Raw genomic sequence first — 24,158 nt, forward strand, 5'->3', positions numbered from 1 at the left:
AGTGACTTGCCATTGTTTCCCTGTGCAGCACGTAGGAAAACACTGAATGAGACACCAGCTATGCTTGTTTTGCTTCACCACTGGACGGCTGGGAGTCTGTTGTGATGAGCAGCAGCAATAATGAAAACATTATTGATGCGACGAAGCAGCTCTGAGTGAACTGTGCGAAGTCCGAAGCTGCGAGGATGACGGGATGCACAGCTGATGAGAAACACCTCGATGTTTTACACTTTAACACGTGTGTGTCTGCACGATTTCAGTTCATCTCACCTGAGTGGGCTCTGTGTACGTCCTGGTGCTTATGACACATATTTTATATTACGAGCGGTTTATGGTGGCTTTTTTTCTGTGATTGGAAAAACCCATTTCACTACAGTGTAATTCTGAACAGTTTTTATATGTGTGTGTTGCTGTGTGTGCAGGTGGTTGGTTGACCTCTGCATACACAACATACAGTATATAACTGTGTTACCTGTGTGCACTGGTTCACATGTGCATGTATATTCATGAGCAGCTTGTGGCAGATGTGGTTAAAAAGAGAACAGAGCTACTGTTGATTGGCAGGAAATCAAACTCTGCCATATTTCCTCTGAAGGGGAAAGGTTCCAATCCCAGAGTTTACAGCCACACACACACACACACACACACACACACACACACACAAGCTGCAGCCCACAGTTCATAATATGTCTAATATTAAGGAGAAACTGTTCATCCAAACAATGGAACAATAAATATTCCTGAACATGTGACAATTCAGACTATTCTCATTATAAAACTGCAGCCATAGAACTTGTGTGTTTACCACTCTGCTGGATTTAGCTTCTCCGTCTAATCACCAAATGTGTTACCGCTGTCAGAATGACATTTTAATTTCAGCATTGTTTATAGTCCTATTTTTTCAACTAATATGAAACTGGCGTTGAGGATGAGTAGATAGCAGACAGGGACTGAAAAGGTATTTACCAGCCACAGTATCCTGGTTTCTGTCAGGGTACTTCAGCTAGCATATCCAGGTTTCTAAAACAAGATGATGTTTGAATGTGCAACATATAACCAGGATACTAATGTGCATGTAAATACACTAAGTCTTGACATATTTGATGAAAAGGTCTGTTTTGTAAATTTCAACCTAGCGTGCGCTAAGTTCTACAGCTCTGACAAAATGTCTCCATGTTGAAATATGTTTGTAACCTGATTTCCGTTATTAAATGGAAGTAAAGCAAATGTGGAAGAAAAGAAGATTTTTTACTAAAATGACCTGTATTTGGTAAAAGTAGTAAATCTACACAAAAAGCAGTGTAGTGCGAATATAAGTTCTGATGATTAATACACCAACAACAACTGTCATTGACTCGCATTTAATATTAAAACACATTTGTCATAAAAGTTTTTTCTCTTGCAAACATCATCTGCTTTAACTTTTGCTGCTTGTGGAAGGAAAATAGAAAAGTGTCCTATCTGCAGCAATGAACCAATCACAACCCACCCTAAAAGGAAACTACGTGTTCTTTAAATTCAGTGCCAGTTGAACGCTTTCATTTGTCTGCAGCTCAGGATCCCCAAGGCTAACGCTAACATGCACATACGCAGCCTCACAGTCCATCTACAGCCAACTTTACGGCCGTCCACTCTGTTGATGCAGTCTGATTTAATTTAATGCAATAATGGGCCGCTGTTTGGCTGCCATCCATTTCCTGGGTGGCCTGATAGAAAACCTGTTTGTCAGCCGGCCAAAACCATAAACATAATAAATACAGTACATGCAAAGGAAAATGAAGCTAAAAGGTTTCTAAGATTCATCCATGATGGACTGAAGCATCATGTTTTTAAGACACTGCAAAGAGGATTGATGGCAAAACCATCTGCGGCAATTGATGTTTGGTGCACTACACTAGTATTGGCTTTTGTTCTGTGAATTCAAAATGTCATCAACAGGCTAAAGGTCCTCTGGTGCTCGTTAAAACCCCAGCGTCTTTCTAAAAATACAAAGTCTCAGTGGTCTCAACGTCTAATTTCACTTCTGCTAATGTGTCTGTCAGTGGTGGTTTAGATTATTGTTTGATTTAAAGCTTATTAAGGCCTGAACACGGTGATGCTTACGGGTTTGTTTTCATCTGTTGAGGCTACCGCTTGTTGTTGTTGTCCCACCTCAACTCTACGTTTTGCTCGAACGTGGCTTTTCTGGCTCCGAATAATTGATCAGGTGGCGGTGAAGCCGTCTGAAGCTACAAAGTTTGTCATAATTTTAGTGCCAAATCAGATTTAAAGCGGCATTTATTGATTTATTGCTCTCTACGAACTCCTTAAAAAAGGTTAGCCCCGTCGCTAACTTTGTCTGCTGTTCGGCGTTGTACACGTCGTGTGCAGTGGATTTATCAGAGCATGTTTGCTGGAAACAGCTGCCTGCTGCTGGAAACGGGGTTGATGAGAGCGCCAAAACAGTGAGCTAAAAAAGGCTGCAAATATCTGCAGAGAAGAAGAAGAGCTGCTGGACTAATACATGTGTACTGTGACTGTAGGTGAGAGTTCTCGCAGTTCCGTGTGGAGGAAGAGGGAATACAGTGACCTCACCTTTCTAAATATTTTAACAGTGAGTGTACAGATGTTAGGGGAAGGATTTCAGACGGTCTGATCAGTGAACAAAGGCACACCTGAGTTGTACTTCAAACATGCAAACCTACTCTACCGATTGACATGGAAACTTGCACCCTATAGCTAAACACTTCATCTAGTTACCTGTTTCTTGGTGACCTGCTGACTTTCCACCATCATCAACAAACAAATCAAAAACAAAGCTACGTCCTTCTGCATTTACATTACAAGTTTGTAAAAGTGTCTTTTTCCGCGCGAGCTGGGGGTTTAAGATGCTGACAATGCAATTGCAACGTCCCTGACTTTTTAGTATGTCATCCCCCACCTCTCGCTCTCTCTCTCTCCCCCCTCATCTCCTGTCAGCTCTCTAGTGTTTCTTATCAAACAAAACGCTCCCAGGAAATACTAAAAAAGTGCCTTTTTGTGTACAGTACATAGTTTTGTTCATGGCCATATAAATCTGCTTCAGGGCCCTGGAGCCCCCTCTTTAGGACCCACAGATCATAAACACTAGTTTAATTATAATAATATTTATAGACATGAGTTGTGATCAGATTGTTTTTGATTTTTTTTTAATTTTAGCTGTTGTCTGACTAACTTTAACTAAGTTAGTTTCCTTTGGGGACAATCAAGATAAAAGAAACGATACCTTTTTTCTGTCTTGTCCCATAACAACCCTTCGGACGGTTCGGGGCCAGAGAATGCATTGTGTCAATGAGGGTCCTCACATGTGTAGAAGTACAAACGTGTGTGTGTGTTGTTGAGGTAAGGAAGTGATTAAGACCAAACAGTGTGAGCAGTTTCCAGTCGTCTGTGTGACGGTCTGTGTGACGGTCTGTGTGTCTGCAGAAGGCCACAGAGGCACCACTGACGCATGTGCTCACACACACACACACACACACACACACACACTTACATACACAACTACTTTGGCTCATGTGCGCACAGATAAACACACACAATGTTTATTAATGAGTGATGTGGACAGTGTGTCTGAGAAATATGTGACCTCTGACCGGCCCACGGCTGCTAACACACACACTCACACACACACACACACACACACACACACAGCCATCCGTCAGCCTCAAGGTTGCCATTAAGAAAACAAGAAGGGGCCCTGCGTCGCAAAATGTAAACTCAACCAAACATTCGCATTTAAAGAGACAGAACGGCTACAAGTGTCTGCGGAGGAGCAGGCATGAGTCGAGTTTACACTTTCTTCAGTGATGAAGCCAGAGGTGAAGATTGGCTTGAAAGATCTGCATTGCATAATAAATAAATAATGCAAACTTGATATTGACTGTAATGGATTACACAATTCAAGCACTTTGAGTCAATTTACTTATTGAATAAAGTCAATGGAAAACCAATATATACGTGAAATGGTGGGATGTTCAAATATACATACATGGTATGGATCTTTAAAGATGAATAATTGCATGACGAGCAAAATGAATTCTGCAGGGCCTGAAGAGGGTAGAGCCACGTAGACTAATAACTGACTCTCAGTAACACCAGTCGTGTGTCACTAAATATTATCTCCAGGAACAATTGTGGACCTGAGGAAACGCAGACTGATCTGATTCACTGGGTTCTAACTCTCCATTCAGGGGGGTGATTTTAGGTCCTGATGCTGAACCTGCTGACAACCCCCAGCTTCAGGCTGCTCCATGAGTCATCACTTGTTTGTGAGACAACATGCGATGTAGAATATGCTCTACTCGACGCCGCAGGGTGGGAGTCCTCGCTGGACGCATGAATGAGCTGGACGAGCTAAAGAGCATCACTCCTCTCTTTGTGCTGCTATTTGTGGAGCAGTAGGTGACCTGTGGCCTTGTTTTAATCCAGTGAAAACACTCTTTCAGGCTGGATACTCCAGAAGTGAACTTCAGCTGAAATGATCCGGCTCAAGACCATAAGTCAAAGACTCTTTGTTACTTTTCCTCTGCTCCACCTCTCTCCTGCATCAGCACCAGCCCAGGGTCACACCACATCGGGTGTTTGTTTTTAACTGCCCGCAGTACCAGATGGGTGGTGTTTACCACGTCGGTGCGGTTCAGATGCTGTCAGGTAAGTTGCCAATCCTAAAATAAGGTCACCAAGTTGCCTGTCATCAAACTTCTGCTGCTCTCATAGAACACACTGCATCTGCTGTCACCTGAGCAGGAAACGAGTTGTGAAGCTGCAGTTTATCAGCGATATAGTTAAGGGAGTGATTTACTCAGATGGTGATAATGGCCACAGATGATTCTCACGTCCAGCGTCTCGACGTGATCTACTATTAACCACTTCTGGTCCTCTATCACACTTCTCATCTTCTGTCACCTCATAAATGATGTGGATCAGTCTCTACGATCTGTTTACATAGATTTCATTCTTCAGGTCTTCATCAGTATCTGTGGATTACAGATTCTCTGCAGCCTTTTAAGAAACTTTTATCTCCTCGTCTGTTCTTCTCTTTGTCTCTGAAGTGGTTTTAAGCCGTCAGCCCCATCAGCAGACCCTGCTTCCACGTCACCTGGTAAATGTCACGCCGTGGCCTCGACAAATCTGCACCACCTTCTGCATTTAAGGCTTTTAGCTGATGCCCTTCGAAATCCAGCAGCACAATGAGGATAGTTTTGTCTATCAGCAGCATTACAGAAACCACTGGTAGAGATCAAAGTGGCAATAAAACACTTCTGTGTATTTAATGTGACCATGAAAGAAAAAAGATCTTGAAAGAAGAAAACAAGGCCGGGTGAGAGGGTAGAGAAATTTTCCTTTTTACACTTTCCCTTTATATTAAAGGCTTTGTTAGTTAGTCTTCCTTTCTTTTTGCCTTTTCTTTCCCACACATTACTTCACTTTCAGTGTCCACGCCTTGCTCAAACTGACAGAAGTTAAATTTAAATTCTCATCAGGAGTTTTCCAAAGAGAAGTCACACTGAACTGCAGGGGAATCTGTATAAGACCTGACGCTTTTGATGTAGCGGTGAAACTTCTTGGGTTTAAAACTTTCTCTCAAGGCAAGTGTGATGTTGCTTCAATCAACTGTTGAAACAAGCAGGAAAAGAATGTGCATATAAATGTTTTGTCAATGTTTTGTTTTTGTCTAACCCTAACCCAGTGTTTTAATTTATCCTATTGTTATATTTCTCCAATGTCACTCTGAAGTTACTCAAAGGCAAATTAAAGAGACAAGGGAATGCTATGACGTAAGCTTAGCTAGCTCAGTGGTGCTAGGTGAGCTAGCAGTGTCGGTTAGCTGATCTCAGAGCAGGACGCCGTTAATGTTTACATCCTGTGTTGTCACGGGCACGAGCCTCTTGACCATGAATAGACGCACGCTTCCTTCTGTTGGCGGGTGCAGTGCAAAGAAAATACATGAAACTGCTCACAGCAAGGTCTGAGTATCTATCTTGAGTAACCAGGTGTGCCATCTACTTCCATCATATTCGAGAGGAGGCAGATGTATCTATGGCCGAGCTCACACCAAAACAATCTAGATGGATAAATAGCACTGCGGGCGAGAGGAAAAATATGTCATTTTGATTTTGGAGTGAGTTCCAATGTCTGTATTAAACTATCAGAGACATTTCCCTCAAAACTAAAACACATGGAAGCATTTTGTCATCTGAAGCTGGATGAAATCATTTATCGGTGCCCTCCAAAATAAATTACAAAAATAAATCAGTTTCATGATCTGACGACAAAAGTACAAAAGTGACTTGCATAAGTTTAGGGAAAGAGCTCAACGTGGTATGGGTCCAAATAAGTGCTTTGTTAAGGTTAGGGAAACATCTGGGTTTGGGTTTAAGATGACTACATCACTAAGGTTAGGGGAGCTTCGTCGTCATGGTGACAATAACAAACACTTAAAGGGAACGATTGTGGTCACGCTTTATAAAAAAGACAAAACAGCTCGCTCTGACGTCCTTCTCGGGAGGACGTGCTCCAAACACCTGGGGTGTTCAGCAAAAGACCGTCTGGAGAAATATCTGATAATTAGGAAAGCACATCAACATCTTATTACATATTATTGAAAAGCACATTGTCGATAATGAATTCACAGTAATCATTTTTAAAAATCTGTAAAATGACGTCATCAAATACATAAATACATATCTATACACACACTATATATATATATATATATGTGTATATATAACGGTGATCTGTATAAGATACAGAGGTGTGCCTTTCTAACCTAAAAGATGACTGACAGGTTTAATGACAATAACAATGCCTAATGACCAGCAGAGAAAAGGTCAAGCCCACTGGCATTAAATGTCAAACTGGAAATAATGGAGAGAAACTGTAACCATCCATTGTGTTTGTGGATGTTGGCTGTCAGCCTCATTGTTTCCTCACATACAAACTTAAAGCTTTAAACAAAATGAGTTTAATTTGAAGGAGACGCCGCTGAGCCGTTGTCTCAGTTTGCTTTCTTGCCTCGTTGTTTGGTTCATGTGATTTCCACTGTTTACTCTGGACGCCGGCCAGTGGATTTCCATAACTCTTGTATTTCTTTCCTGTTCGGGTTGTCATGAACTTGATGAACCTTGATATGACAGCTTTGGTTTCGAAGGCAGAAACCTTCACATCCTTCGAAAGTAACGCTGAAACAACTCTAAATAACAAGTCACTGAAATGAGCGCTGGCTGTGTCTGCATGAGGTTTAAGATAGGACAGCAATAAATGTCCGCATGTCCTCCTGATGCATACTGCAGGTAGTTCTACTTGATGCAAAGAATGGGAAGAGAAATATTTTAGTTACTTGCCTCTTAATTATCAAAGCAGAACAGGAGCTGATAAAAAAAAGCACTTAAGCATTTATTTACCTCTTTATGAAAATGAAACGTATGTGTATGTTCCCAAATTGTTTCCCCAAAAATAACGGCAGAGTCCTCAGAGGACTCAGATCCTCTGGGAAATCACGGGTTTCTGGGAATAGAAAGTGGAGCATGTCCACATGAAACAGAACATTTCCTTCTGAAAACACCATCATTAGATATAATTATTTCAAGTAGGAGTCTCCACGAGGAAAAACAAATGGCTGAAATGCATCATAGATGTCTAACATGAATACATGATATTGTTTGGGTAGTGAACAGAAGAGGATTGGTGTTTTTTAAGATGATCAATCTTGGTTCACAGGAGGCTTTGTAACATAATCTTGTATTTTGAGAGTTTGTAGTAAACCGTACTATGTTAGCTATTTCAGCAAGGCAAAATCAGAGCATAGTAATAACCTAGCAACAGCTCCGAGGACCCTAGCAACCACCTGGTAACCACATAGTCAACTGGAGCACTTTAGGAACCAATCAGCAACAAATAGCCTAGCAACCGCTGAACAATGCCTTTGTTACCTGCTGCAACATCCCAGCTAAACGATACAAACCGCTCGGTTTATTGTTGCTTTTTCTTCAAAGGACTCTGGATGAGTTTTGGTTGGAGAGGGTGAAGCAGGTGAAGCAGCAGGTGAAGCCCTGAGCAGAGACGGCTGATAGCTTTTCGCTGTGCAAGTCATCGCACAGTCCAGCCGCACCACAACAACAAGTTTATGTCACCGTTTTTCAAATGTCTTAAAACTAGTTTGACCTGGACCTGAGAGGGACGCTCAGACGTGTCCTGCCCCACATGAAGACGTCACGGCTAAATGTTGATCTTAATTACTTCACAAGAACACGCAGAGCTACAACTCTAAGTATATGAGCAACAGGAAGACACCGCTTTATTTTTGTATTTGTTTGTTGAATGCTTGATACTTCGTCACACCACCACGCAGACTGTAATATAATGTTTTTCACTCATTCAGTCATCAGCTGTTTCATAAAATGCACTAAGAATGAAGAGTTGAAAATGTGGAATTTGTGTATTTGTGTATTCATGTCAGCCACAAAGGTTCCTCCCGTATGAAGGAACACTCAGATACTTCAGATTTTCTGTTATGCTTCGTAGGCTGTTGGGATTAGTCATGTCGCCTCTGTGCAAGCCCTGATAATCATGGAAACAGAGGTCTGAACTAAAGGAACAGACGTGCCTGCAGTGTAGAGAAGGCCAACAAAGAGTGAGGGTTCAGTGCTATAGCTGGGTTGAGCCAGGCAGTATCACACCAAAGGTTTAAATGCAGTGTGGCCAGAGCTCAATGGCATTTCTGCTGATATCAAGGTCAAAAGTTTACACGAGTCATCACTTCCTGATTAAACAAAGCAGAACCGGACGTTCATAACTACCCTATTTAGATGTTCCTTATATTGTGTTTTTATGATGAATCTGGCGAAGACCACGAGCCGAACAATCTAACAGTCTGACAATGAAGTGGTTCTATACGCTACAAGAGGCGACCAGAGGGAGATGAAGTCGAAAACAGGTCCTCGTGGGTTTGACACTGCCCAGCCTTTCACACACACACACACACACACACACACACACACACACACACAGACCATGCAGACAAATGGATGTGACAGCCTTACAACGAGACGACATTTGTTCTGGTTGGTTGCTCGGCCTGTCAGGGTGACAAAGAGTCTGATGAGATTCTTCAGTTTCACTGTGTCCGGAGGTGAATCGACAGGAGAGGAACTGCTCGTGTCTGAATGATCAACACCTTTTAAATCAGACTGTAGCTTTAGCATCCTGACCAGGTGCTCCGCAGGATTATTGCACCTCATGTTTAGCATGAATGGAGGTAAATGGAAACCAAGCTTCAGGTTCTCTGTAGATTTGTAAATGTGATCATGCTCCTGGACTCGCTGGTAACAACTGGAACTAAAAAATGTGCTTATTTCACATATAAACACATTAGTTATGAGCTGGAAGACGTTAAAAAGCTTCTGAGGGGGACTGCAGAGTCAGGTCATGATTCTCTGTAGGTTTATCACTACAAGCAACACCGTGGTCATTTGAGCCTTTGTAAAATATAAACATATTGCTGCATAGTGCAGCTTTAAAAATGTCCTTTTCAAGAGAAACCAAAGAATTAAGTCTGCAGAAAAACAATATGTTAACAATGTACAACTGACCTCAACATGAACCATATCAGCCCCTAGAAATCAGCAATTCAACACCTGCTATACAACATAAACTACATATCAGTGACTATTGAACCAAATATGTAGACAGCGATAACTGAAGCACTGCCTTTTCCTCTGAGTGCAGCTCTGGATGCTGCCAACCCTCCGAATGTTTTCAGTCTGGCAACTTGCCCCTCCATCTACTAAATCATGCGATGCACTGCAGTCCACTCAATCTGTCAAAGGGGCTCTGAATCCTCTCAATTAGGAGAGCTGCAAAGTGTAGCCAAAACACCCCGGTGTTTTCATACCAGTGAATCTGCCAGAGCAATTTATTTATAATACCAATTTATTAATATTGTCTCTTGGTTTCAAAGGGGAACCAAACACAAGCTGAAGTGTTAATCCCGAGAGTTATTAAGTGATGCTGCTTCAGAGAGCTGCAAACATTTTACATCAGTTTGGAAATACAAGTCCTTGTTTCATGCTCACCGTTTAGAAGAGGGTCCACTTTGTATGCGTGTACATGGGCAGATAAATGTGCCATAATTTATGCAATAAGTTTAGCAATCAGTCATGTTGTAGGGGAGACAAGAACACAAAAAGCCGTCCTTTCCATCCTGACTATAATGTGTCGAGTATGGAAATAGAAAATACCACAGAATAATGAGTAGCAGTCTGCACATGCAGTTTAGTGGCTAGTGTGGCTGCAGCATATCAACGACTATGTGTTTTATCCATAAATTATTCATTTCTACAGTCCTTTTCGGCTGAGTGAAGGACTACACTTTAAAAAAACAGCAATGGAAATGCATTCATAGAAGAACAAATACGTGAGTGTGTGCTCCTATAGCATTAGACACACAGACAACACGGTAATTATTGTACTTGTACGATAATTTAGCCTTTTGTTCAGTCATTGATAATGAAAACCACGTCATTTTTTTCCTCCATAATAATGAAATGGTATTTGAGAGCAGCCTGATTATTCAGCGTGTTTTAATTACGTCGATAATGTATGTACAGAAAAGTGCGCGATCACATCTTTGCAGAGGTCTTGTGAGACAGCCACCACTCACAACCTCTGATAAACTTTGTGAACGTTTCAGCTTTCGGTTGTTTTGCATGATTTATGGTACAAAAAAGCACTGCCTGTAGCCTATTTGCTCACATACTACAGCATTATGTTTCGTATCCTGCATTACAAACACTGGCTTCAGGTGTAAACTCAAGTCTGGATTTGAATGTTCTTACACTACTTGAAGGTATATGTGTACATAATCCCATAATATCTGAATGACACTAAGGTTTGAATAAAGATATTCATGTGTTTCTGGTCACTTTTGGATATTTCTACACACTTTCTGTAAATCCAGACCACTTACAGGTTTTATGACAGCATTGTCTGATCAAGCGTCTTAGTCACTGCAGTTCAAACCGCTCTCACTTCCCACCAGAGCACACTGTCTGCTCACTCAGTTTTACAGAAAACAGTCTACGCCCACACAATGACCAGTATTGTGTCAGTCTTACAAGAACACAGTGTGTGTCATGGATCAGCTGGTCTGTATTGTCTTTGTTAATGTGAAATGTTGGAGGGCTTTCAGCCTCTGGCAGCCATATTGGAGGTCTTCATTCTCGGGTAATGACGAGCACGAATGGCAGATTGTTTGAAGCACACAGTTCTCAACAGATAGGAAGTGTAGATTAATATCTGTATCTGTGCAGTTTGATCATTTCACTATTGCTTGATTTTGTGTTTTCATATTTGCAGTTTGTTGTTAGTGAACTGAACTGAACTGTTTGTTAGCTAACTGAAAGTTACTGAACCAGCTATAGCCACCTGTTCCTTAGTGAACAATATATTCACTTCTAATTGGCAGGAAGGTGTGTTATTTTCTGATAAATGCACAGCTCTGTCACAGGGTCCTCATCAGCGCACAATTACCAATTAGTTTCCAAACAAAACTTGATGGCCTACGTTAGCCATCATTCAACGTAATTAAACCTACATTTAAAGGATAAAGAGCCGTGTCGACCACGTATGTTGTTTATTAATCTTGACTACTATTATTAATTAACAGTTATACATCCCACCCACGTGATGTGAATGAGTAAAAATACCCATGGTTAGTAGGCCACAGGCTTAAATACTGATCGATGCTGTCAGGAAGCTCGTTGGGTCAGTTGCATTCAGACTGTAATAAATCAGGTGTGCAAAAAGAAAACATCTTCCAAACTAGCTGCAGTGTTTGGGTATAATGTCACAGAGTAATAGACCAGCTACACGGGAATGAGGATGTAAACTAGTGTCTGCACCGACTACACTAATTCATCTCCATAAAAACTTCAGTTTAATGTGAAGTCAATTTTCTCCTCAGTTTGTCAGAAGGAAACGTGGTTTCTAATTATCGAGTCAGACTTGGTTTCCACGCCTCAGTGACTCCGTTCATCTTAATCTCAAGTATGTTTTTCATTCTTAGCTGAGCTGGATGATACACGCTACTGAGAAATCTCAGATTCCGACTTTCACTTCCTTTAGTTTATACTCTGACACGTTCATGCTGTCGCAAGTTTATTTTCCATCTTGAAAGCTGTTGCATGATGGTCCTTTGCTGAGGGCCTTACAGCAGCGTCTGCCATCCTCTCTGATCAGTCCACACGGCAGCCATTTTGAGCAGGAGTGCACACTGTACATGTAAGATAAGCTGCAATAAAGTGCACATCATAAACCACAAATCAAAATGGACCCTGAGCGAAGTCGGAGACGGCGCAGGATGGATGTATTAGTCCTCTCTGTCATTTCAAAGGGACTCTTCCCAAACTGTTGTGACAGCCGACTCTATCTTCCACTCCATCACAGGCTCCTGCCAATAATCCTTCCTCCCAACACACCACCGCCGCCACCCAGCCTCAGATACGCGCCACTAAGACAGGAGACTTCAAGTGCTGTCAAGTGCTCGGTTTGTGTACTTTCAAAGGAATCGTGATCTCATCTCTGCATCTTTCCTCGCAGGCGCTGCTGAATTTGAATGAGAAGGCCCACCCGCCTGGCAAGCTTTCACTCAAGACTGGGGATAAAGCAGAGGTAAATCACCGGCCACGTACTTGGATTAAGTTCACCTTTGGCCTGGCAACCTGTGGAAACAACCTGATGTACCTGTGGTGTGGTCATCAGGCAAACTGGGTATCACACACACACACACACAACACCCCTCATAAATAACTGCATGCAGATACTGTCATTTTATGGCCCACAATTAACTGATAACCATATGTTATGCAGGCTTTCACACTAATTCAAACAATGCACAATATTAAAAAACTGATTTGAAATAAGCATTATTAAACATGGTCAAACTGTGGACTACGGCCTTGTGTTCTCAGCTGTGTTTGCATATTGATAATATACAGCAGCTTTGTTCTTTGCATTATTTGAATACCTTCCCTTTTCTGTCAGAGAACAATAGAATACCACAAAATCCTGAACAAGGTGTTCAGTGTCAGTAGAGAGACAAGGGACGGCTGTAGAGTGGTTTTACAGAGCAACAGACAGAGATGTGAAGCAACAGCACAGTTATAATGGGTTTATCAGTAACTATCTGTCAGAGATTCTAAAGCAAGCTGACACAGGATTGTTTGTTATCACACAATGCAGAATACATAGAAAATATATTCATTTATTGTTATTGTATTATGTGAAACAACATTTCACACTGGCATATGACTTCCAGACATTTGACTTGAAATATCTCATGTATATCTTTGACATGTGAAATGATTAAATCAATACTGTGTGTGCTGCTGTACCAGTCTCTGAACCCATCAGCTATCCTCTGACTCTGGGGGCAACGGCCAATGTTTCGGGCCTTCAATGCGCCGGTCAGTGTTTACAGTCCAATTAGCAATCTCAGAACCCATCGGCTGTCGTGTGACGATGATTTGAATGCAGATACATTTTTAAAAAAGCTAATAAAAAGCTAATCTATTTTACACCTTTCTGAAAATATAGTTCATGTAAATGTGGCTGAATCTTTACACATAATTGAACAATAAAAAATGAAACTACTCCAGACATTGTGCCACTTGAATGACTGAGATGAACCTTCACAGACACAATAAAGATGCTCAACAAGAAGGGAAAGACTTGGTCAGGGTGCATGAAAGCAGCTCTGGGCTCTGTAGGTTTGAGTTAATTGATGTCAGAATAGCTCCTGATTGGTTTGAGATTTGTAGTGTTTGTGTTCAGTCTGCGTTCCCAAAAGGGGTAATCACATTTACATCTTACATTTATCTGACACTGTTACCCAGAACAGCTTACAGCAAATGCAACAGTATAATATTTCCTTCCCTTTTATTACTTCTCTTCTACAGTCTTTAGATTTCATGATTGCCTGCGCTGACTTGTCCTCGGTTTTTGTCACATGATACGTAGCAGAGTAGCCACAGTACAATTGTGAACTACATTTCCCATGAGTACTTGCATGACAAAGCACAGGTGTGCTTTATTTGATGTCATTATAAGCTCCTGGCCAAACATTTGCCCTGATGAACATTTAGTATCTGAAAGCTCCTCTGCTGTTTCTTCTGTGGCGAAGGCAACGCTTCAGTTCCTCAATTACTAACAGCACAAAGAACAACAGTGAGGAGTAACTTACCAATATCACTGCAACCTTCAAATGACCAAAGCGTTATAAGAAATGAGAAAATGGGAAGCCAGACTGAGAGGTGGATCATTTTTCAGTGATAGGGTAAGATATGGGAGTGGGGATATGTCTAAGACTCTGAGAGTCCTAAAAGTATTATAGTGGTAGATGTAATCTGCACACGTCACATTGGGCTAGAGGCTCCATTTGGCTACCAAAACCACCCGGGGATTGTTTCAGAGCGGAATATTTCTTTTGTCTTTGTCTTGCTATCAGCTCGGCTTCGGCGGGCTCTATCTCTTGTGTCAATCAATAGCACTGCAGCTTTAAGCCCACCACTAGCAGCTCTGCCATCCCAGTGTCCCACACCATCCTCCTTTCCATCTGTCTGCACGGATCCCCGAGGCCCCCGGCTTTCACCCGGAGCCAGACACGGTCCAACATCAATCAATATCTCTGCAGGGCTGCGCTGGCGAGCGTTGTTTCTCAGAACGGATCAGAGCCGAGTGACATTTCTGAGAAAGTTCTGGGAATGGATCGAGAAATTCTGATGGGAAATGGGTTTTAAATGACTGATCAGCTGTTTTGCATGTTTTAGCTCATTAACCGCAAAATGTGCTACAGATTTAACACGACTACCATCTGATTTTACATTAGCGTCTCACCTTTCAGAAAGCAGCTGTTTTCCACTTATTCCAGCACAGAATGGGATTCATGTTCCAGAGATCAGAAACGTGCCTGAGATTGATAATCCAATACATATCTGATAATAATTTGAAAACACAGATAATCATAGTTTCCCAGTGATCGCTTTGGTGACCTTCAGACCTTTAACATCTAGTGCCAAGATCTTAATATTAATCTTACTGAAAAAGAAATGAAACTAAGAAAGGTTCCTGTTTTGTGCCATAAAGCAACCAAATCCAACATGGCTGCTCACATGATCAAATACAGCATTGAGGCTGATCGTCTTCTCAGCGAGGCTCTGGTGTGTTACCTGATGAAATGATAAACTGTCAGCGAAACTGCCTTCCATATGTCACGATGTTATAAACATCCCTTTGACGCTCTACCCCTCCTGCCTCGGAGCCCAGAGACGGAGGTAATAACTCCCGACTGCTTTCTGGGGACTTCTCTGTGATGTTTATGATCCGCTTTACCAGCTAGATCCTAGTGCACAGGAAAACATAGAGCACCTTCACTGGAATCATCTTTAATATCTTTCCATAAATCTGACGCATGAAGGGAGAAAAAAAAAAGATTCCCTCAGATGTTTAAAGGAAGCAGCGAGTTCACAAGCGTAAGATTATTGTTTAAAAAACCCCCCCAGCTCTTATCAACTGCTGCTGCTGCCCACGCACACCAAACATGTCACACTCACTCTGCATTTTTCCCTTCCCTCTCTCAGAATATCAGTCCTTTAGCTCTGCTGTTAAAGCTGTAATCCATACATTTATCTTGCCAGGTGAGGATGAAACTCTCCTGCACAGAGCCCTGACCCTGATCACAGCTGGACCTCTCTGCAGCAGGTTCAACATCTGGAGGAAAGACTGAAGCCAGAAGAGTGGACGCTGTTAGAGCAGCTCACGGTTTTGTCCATTTATTACATTTCCTTTATCTTCTTTTACATAATCAAAAGAGCAACTGGAGCTCTTCTATAAATGTAGAATATTGTGGTATTTCAAAGTTATTCCCCTCATTATTTGATATTCATGATATTTTCATGAATTAATTTGTGTCTTCTGTCCACTAATGTGCCAGTCCGCGCTCTGCCTTCCTCCAAGTCCACATTTCTAGATTGAATTCGTCATAAAGGGTCGATAAGGCCTGTCCAATGTCAGCAGCCTTATTTTGTTTAAGCCTTAATTCAACAACAAAAAGAGCATCCACATCTTTAAAACTGTCAGCAAATATCACTCTGTTATTGTTTCCTCTCTTTCGAACTTACTTACTTTGCTCTTACACAAGAGAAGAACTTCCTCTGCTGCCAAAATGTCTGTCCTGGAGGGCTGTCAGGTCACCAGAAGTGTCTAATAAATGAGCTGCATGTGAATATCCCGACTATTTCCTACCAGAGCTCAAACTGAAGAAAGGAAATTGTGGTTGTGACCTCAAAATGGCACCAGAGAGAGGACTGAAATACACAGACGCAGCACTAAAAAGTGGCTTCAGGCTGCGATCTAACAACACAACTGCATCTGTTTCTTACAAACATATCAGCTGCAGACTCAGACATCCACCCCGGCCTTGTTTTCCTCCATTCGTCTGTCTGTGTGTCTGTCTGACTGGCTGGCTTAGCTAAACTGGCCCTCTCAGCGTCGCATCTAAATGACCCCTGTCACCAGCGCGGCGGCAGCTCGCGGCCAAACGCCGGTGGAGCGAAATTGGACGTGGCGGGCGTCCGCTGTCCCCAGCCACAACAGTGAGGCAGAGAGAGAGCGAGAGAGACAGACAGAGAGAGAGAGAGACACTGGGTGGCAGGCCAGACGAGGAGACGGGACAAAGTCGGCTCTAAACTCCAGCTAACCCCGAAAAAGAGCCACAGGGGGGTGAGAGCCAAGACACACATCACCCAGCACCACGCAGGCAGGCCGGGCTGGCCGAGGACACGGGGCGCACACAGTCTAGACGGCCTCTAATTGGGTTTTCTGGTATCAACTGTGTTCTAGCTGAGCAAGTAGAAAATGACGTATCCAGCCATTTAAACAGCGGCAAGCTTGTTATGGGTTTACGTTTCAGCCCGACGCACAATCGATCAAATCGAATTAACACATAAATTAAAAGTTGCTTTTATTAAATTGAATGAATGCCATCGTATGTGACTGAATTACAACAAATGTTAAATGTATTTCAATGAGAAATCATATTAAGAAATATAGAATGAATTATAATTCTGCTTTTAAGACCTAAGGGACAATCAATTATTAATATATACATTAGCAATATTTTATATAATTTAATGTATTAATAAAACATTAGAATATGAGAAATTAGAAAAATATTACTTTAAGTCTATTAAATAATAATGACAATATTTGTTTTTAATGCATTTTTAAATAATTGAAAATTAAGATTATCAAGTAAATTATCGTTAGTAATTTATTTTCTTTTTTCAAATCAACAAAAAATAAAATTATAATGCAAATATTAAGGGTTAGAATTAATTAAATTCATTAATAGGTAGTGAAATATTGAATTATACAGCACCAAGATTTCTCCAAAGTGACGTACAGCTTTGTAAAATCAGACCCCTAAAATCAAACACACATATCCACCTCCTCACAGTCTGATGTCGCACACACACACACACACACACACACACATCTGAGTGTTTGAGACAAGCCCTTGATCACGTCTCGCACTTGAGGAAAAAAAATACCCGGTGAGAGATATTCTCGTAATTTTCTTCTCGTCGTCAGTTCCTCTCTGGTTGATGGGAGCTGACAGAACTGGGACTGCAACACAAGCGCGAGGAGGCCGAGCACCTACGAGTCTAAACTCTGTTGTACCCTCTCATTATTTTCAGACTCTGTATCTGGAATGTTTAAGATTCACGTAAAGAGCAGCGCCGGTGCTGTTTCCCGAGACTCGGCCGTCCTCACACATTTACAGAGAAACGTACAGACAGAGAGGAAGGTGGGAGATGCCGATGCTCAAACGTGTTCATGGTGACTGCTGAATGCAATGATGTTATTTGTCCAGTTTTTTAAACAGGCTGAACATGGTAATGTTTCAATCTGCTGTCTTTTATAGAGAGGCATGCAGAGTATTGAACCTTCCCTTTGCAGTGTTACTTATATCTTTGTGTTTCTTTTCCTTTGGCTCACCATTTTAATATAAAATGTTATAATCTAAATTTGTACAATTACAATGTGAAATGATGATGGACAGACAGAATAACGATTAGTAAGTTGCGTCCATAACATGATTAACCACATAAAATTGATGCTAGAAGCAACAGTCTGCTCCAATATTGTTACTTCCAATCAAATCATCACCTGATCATTAAGAGTAATCCGTGTTCAGCAGCAGCACTGTGATCCTCTGGTGTTACAGGCTCGTGCTGGTGGGCTGAAACAAGATGGCTACTGTCCACTGCTGTTCAGCAGCGAGCAAATATGACTGTGAGCTTTTATTGAGGTTCACTCTGATCTATAATTCACGCTGCATGTTTGCATCAGGACATTCCAGCAGTTAATAATTGACTCATGTCACACAATGTCAGAAACGCTTCCACTGAACTCAAAACTTGTGAAATAATGAACCAGGAATGTCACGTATTTACTGCTTTGTGCCCGCTGTGTACATTCAGGTCAACGAGTCTGAGGCCGGAGGGGAAAAACTCACTCAAAGCCACGAGTTATTATTTAACAAAACCACAAGCGATATCTCTGTCTTGTAAGCACAGGTGTTAATATAGCTGAAACAATACTCTACAATCTGTTCCTCTTTCAAAGCAATTACTTTGCAGTAAGAGGGGCCAGTTTTCTGTCTCAGTCTGAAATGAAATTGTTTGGTTATTAAAATCTCATAACTATCAAAATGCTATCACGCAGATAAGAGGACAGGTTGGTGGAAGAAATATGGCCGGATTGTCCCTTTATCTGCGATCGCCAAACGATTTTCAAATCCACAAGGACGACGAGTGAGTGAGTGGATTTTGGGATTCAGCAGAGAGTGAGCTGAGATTGCTGAGTTCATTCCCGCCCCGCCGGGGTACATATCAGATAACATTGTCGCTTTCGGTTTGAGCTGTAATTTCCTGGAAGACGAGGCGCGATGTGACAGATGGCGCTCATGGTGAAAGAGCTGCCGAGGACGAGGACACGCCGCACCGCCGTCAAACCTCCGGCAGGACTGGAGCAGGCAGGGACACAAGGAGGGGCCGGCCCCCACTTCCACTTTTCTTGCACTTTTGCTGCAGAAACACTGATTGCAAGACGCATCAAACCAAGACATGAGTTTAGCATTCGTACGATCATGTTAGTGTTTATGTTGAGCTTTCGTCAGCTTCTTGCTCTTCTTCGGATATTTTCCAGATAAAATGTCTGTTTGTGCTTCTTTCTTTAATTAATTAAAGGTGCACTCTCAGATTTATTTTGTTGGAGACACAACTGTATCCCCAGCTTCCTGTTGATGCTTGAAAACATAAACTGACATTTATGGATGTGCATACATCTATTTTTGGCCACTAGGGGGCCACCACAGACTATAAGATTTTAATGTTGGCAAAAAGTTGCCTATTCACACATCTAGCAGACACAGCACCGTCATCATCCCATTGGACTCATGTTTGTATTCACCTGATGAATGCAGGTCCAATAGTCACTCTCCTTTTAGCTCTGGCTTTGGTCTCCACCAACTCCTGAGAAAAATATCTGACTCTTCAGCTGCTAAATGTTCCACTTTCTTCACCAGCTGCTCTTTGACTGTGTCTGGCTGCTGTTTGGTGCTGGGCAGGTGGCGTTCAGAGGGTTTATCTGCTGCTGGAAATGAGGTTGATGAGACTGTGGAGACTGAACCATCCAGAGTGTCTTAAAACCAAAACTAAGAGCTGAAAGAAGCCAAATGTTACGTACAAATACTAGAAAATATTAGTCGGCTGAGTTTCTTGATTCAAAGGATTATCCAAAAACACTCCAGAAAATGGAAATAAAACGATATAAAAGTACATTTATGAGGTGATGGAGGATGTTATCTATGTTGCCAACTGTTAATTCCTACTGGTTCTGGTATTATTTGCAGAGGAGTTTTGAGATCTCTACTGCAAAATGTTCTGCCACCACGCCAATACAATGGAGGTGAATAAGACATCTATATATATATTACAGCATTTTTACAATCAGTCTTTCCAGAGACAATGTCCTCGTCATTCAGGATGACACATAAGCAAGATATATATGGGATAGCAAAACTCTCTATAAACAGTCTTCATTGGAAACTATCCTCTATGAAATGCATAACAATTGTGGAAAAGGTAGTCATATTTAAAGATGTTGACTCGACCTTTGTGTAATTTTCAACTGTAGTCATCTAAAACCTCCAACGTCCCAGACAAAACACTGAGGACGCTGAGGACACGACCCCAGCGTCCTCAGTGGGACGTCCTATGACTCTGTGCTACTCATTATAACATCTATAAAAAGACAGTCAGATATAAACTGTGAGGCAGCAGGCGACCATGTTGTTGGGAAATGAAAATTCCTGATGATGGTCACGCCGCCTCCATCCTCCCTGTAAACCCTCTGCTCCACTTCAGCATAAACAGCACCAAAATAAACTTTTAGAGTTTACAGTAATTTAATACAGTGTCATGCTTCCTTTGAAATGAAATGGAAACTTCCTCATTCCAGTCGGCCCAGTATGCTGCAATGACGGACACTGGACGGCTGTCAAACAGAGGCAGTTTGGCCACATGCAGAGTCTGAAAGTCTTATCAAGTTTAAAAGCTACACGTGTGATACAGAAACGTCTCCTGGTTTCCCTGCAGCTCGTGGACTCTTTCTAGAGCATAAACGCTCCGCCAACACTTAACATTAATACCTTCACGCTGCTGTGAGCTGCTCTGTCAAACAACATAAAACAATTGGCTGCTAACTGTGGCTGCTTGCCAAGAAACTCACTTCCCCATTTCACAGCCCGACTCATTCAATACAAACAGGAGCTGCCTCCTGCAACAGCACGTCCAACTATGAAAGTATTAAGCATTCACTTCATAATGATGGTACTCATGAGCATTAGCATTAAACTGAGGAAACACCTGTACACTAATGCAGCAATCTTAGTGATGGTTGCCTGTTTGCAGATGACCAAATGTTGGATGTTGGGCATCCACAAATACATTTTAACACGTGGGAAATGCAGCAGTGGTAGCACTAGTAGCAGTAAAAGTAGCTCAGCCAACTCAGTGGATTATAATATGAACGTAGAATACGTAAAGCATTGGTATTTGCTCTCACCTCGCTTGTCGCCAAGCAGGGAGTATAAACTCAGAGCCTACAGGTGGATGCTGGGTGAAGATCAGCAGCAGCAGCAGCAAGTGACGGCGGAAAAGAGTCACTGCTGACCGAACTGACCGCCTGAACTCGCTCGCAGGCCTCACTTCCTTTTGGGAGACTTTTGGTGTGTCATGCTACTAGCGGCTAACGTAGCCTTGAGCCTCCAGCCTGCAGCAGAGACGAGGAGCTGCGACTGAAGTCTGGTGAGCTCACTTCTTTCTAACTCCACCTCTTTCAGATGTTTTTCATTTTCAAACTTCAGTCTTCAGCCCCGACCGAGGCTGACTCAAGTGACATCACCCGAGAGAGTTATTTTGTGCAGCTACCTCCGAAGCTACAAGAGGCTTTTTTCACATGCGTAGTAGTCCCCCCCCCACAGTTCCCCTTTTACCAAACCAAGGTAAGCCTCAAATGTCCCCAATTCATACTAACAATAAACTCAACTCAATAAACTTTTCTTATGAGAATTTCAGGACCAAAAACAGACCCAGTTGTGTAAAAATATATTTTTCCAGCAGTAGTGACAGTAGTAGCAGCAGTGGTGACTCAACCTGCAGCTGCACCCATTCCCCACCTTCCTCTACACACACACACACACACACACCCTCAGTTGCATGTGCATTGAGCAGCAGCTGCAGCCTCCCATTGTCCCGCTTCAGCTCCTCTCTGTGAGTTAACCAGCGTCTGTCTGCATCACACGCAGGCCGATGGGCTAATTAAGACTGACGCTGCGTCGTATGAAAGTGATCCTGTTGATCACATGACTCACTGGAGCCTCCACAGACAGTGTTTTTGTTTTTTTTAAATATTTGACATCTCTGCAGGAGAGAGGGGGGGGGGGGGGGGGGGGGGCGCAAACACAGACAAAGAGGGGACCTTTTGAGACCTGCAGGGTCTCTCACACACACACACACACACACAGTCTACCTCGCTGTTATGACCCCTATAACGTCAACGACAGAAAAGAGTACGACATGTTTCAGACAGTGTATGTGACGCAGAGAGAGGGAGGGCGAGCGAGCTATCACTGCTTTGTCTCTTCTCTCCTCTCCGACACACACACACACACACACACACACACACACACACACCTTGAGCAGCCGACGGCGGCGGTAATGGATGAGTCACCGTCATAACTTCTCATCAGGTTGCTGTTTGTGGATTTATGAGAGCCAATCAGCAGCCAGACAGACGGGACACAATACTACAGTCCCCCGTTGCCGTGGTGATCTTATAACACCGCTCAGAGGGAGACCACTGCTGCAAACACTTCAACAAGTCCCTGTGGAGCTTCACGTGGACGTACTGATCTCGCACTGATTTCACAATGATGTTTTTTTCTGATATCATGATGTAGATTACGTTTGCGTGCTGTCAGTGAATTCATTATCATCATTATTAATATTACTACTATTAACGTTTTCCTTTGAAGGCATGTTTGGCTTTAATCGACAGCTGTCAGTAGAGCGGAAACATGTGTGACAGAGGGTGAAGACATATGATGTCACAGTCACATGGCAGCGTGTGAGCCAATCAGAATGCTCCCTACATTCACATTATCAATGACTTTTTCAAACACTTATCTCCAAAATATCGTCACATTATGGTGCACTATACTATGATGGGAGTACACTTACTATAAGGCCCCATTAAAGTATTATTGGTATAGAAAATCAGTCCCTATTGTAATATTACAAGAATATTATGCTACTATAGGAAGTTAAAATATACAAGTCATGTTATGTGAAGGGGTTTGAGTATATCAGAGTATATCATATTAGGGTATTGTGGTTATTGTATAGGACAGTGCTACTGTATGAAATCAGAATATAGAAGAAGAAATAAACAACACAAAGTACAGGTACACTTCAACCTTTCCTTAAACAAAAGTATACAATAATTATCAGCTGAATGAGTATTGAATTGAGTATTACATAAATACTATATATCATGGATACTTTGGCGACATAATGGAGGATAACAAACATATTACATACAGCAATTTCTCTAAAATATATGTGTTGAATTCAGCAGATACACATGACGATCATAGGAGAATCACTGAGGTATAAGAAACTATATTGACCTCACATGGAGTTATTTCTCTGAATAATCGATTAGTCCTTTAGTTTATAAAAGGACAGAAAATTGTGAAAAATCTCCATCAAAACCCCCAAATATTCAGTTTCCAAAGATATGAAGCAGAGAACAGCAAATCTTCACATGGAAACAGAGAATATTTGGCATTTCTGCTTTAACGATTAATTGATTATCAGCATTGCTGTTTATTAATTTTCTTTATTTCAACTAATCAATGAATGGACTCATTATTTCAGCACCGCGGCATCACTGTAATCTAGTGAATGATATTACACTGAAACAACGGTCTAGTTGTGATACAGCATCACCATCACTCCACACAAACCGCCGTCTAGCATCTCCCAACACACACACACACACACACACACACACACACACACACACACACACACGATCCACCGCCACAAAACAAAAAGCTCATTTTATTTCTATAACCATTTTCCCTCCAGATTAAACAAACAGACCAAGAATTAAAACCCCTCCATCCTCCTCCTCCTCCTCCTCTCCATCCTATTGATAGGCAAGGTGGCATCTCTCCCATCCACACCCTACTTCCAGTGCGCATGCGTGCCGCGGCAAACAAAGGACCAGGCAATTAACCGACGGAGGATGGCTAATAAAGTTTGACTCGCTGCTGAAATAACATGCAACATCGATGCAGCAGAAGCGGAGTGGAGGGATGAACTTAATGTCTGTGTTCGCGGAGGGGGGGGTTATTCAGGTACACCCCCAATTCACCATCACCCCCCACCCCCCCATCCCACAGACGCTCCCCAAATCCACGTCTCCCCCTCCTCTTTCTCCTCCATCCTCCT

At 42.1% G+C, this 24,158-nt stretch overlaps 1 protein-coding gene across 1 annotated transcript in view; it reads right to left on the reverse strand.

Moving 5' to 3' along the window:
- Window positions 1-24,158, reverse strand: part of basp1 (brain abundant, membrane attached signal protein 1) — a 37,961-nt gene that overhangs the window by 12,987 nt on the left and 816 nt on the right. The gene's annotated exons all lie outside the window — the stretch shown is intronic.

Source organism: Enoplosus armatus, chromosome 14, assembly GCF_043641665.1.
Source record: "Enoplosus armatus isolate fEnoArm2 chromosome 14, fEnoArm2.hap1, whole genome shotgun sequence".
NCBI classification, from domain to species: domain Eukaryota; kingdom Metazoa; phylum Chordata; class Actinopteri; order Centrarchiformes; family Enoplosidae; genus Enoplosus; species Enoplosus armatus.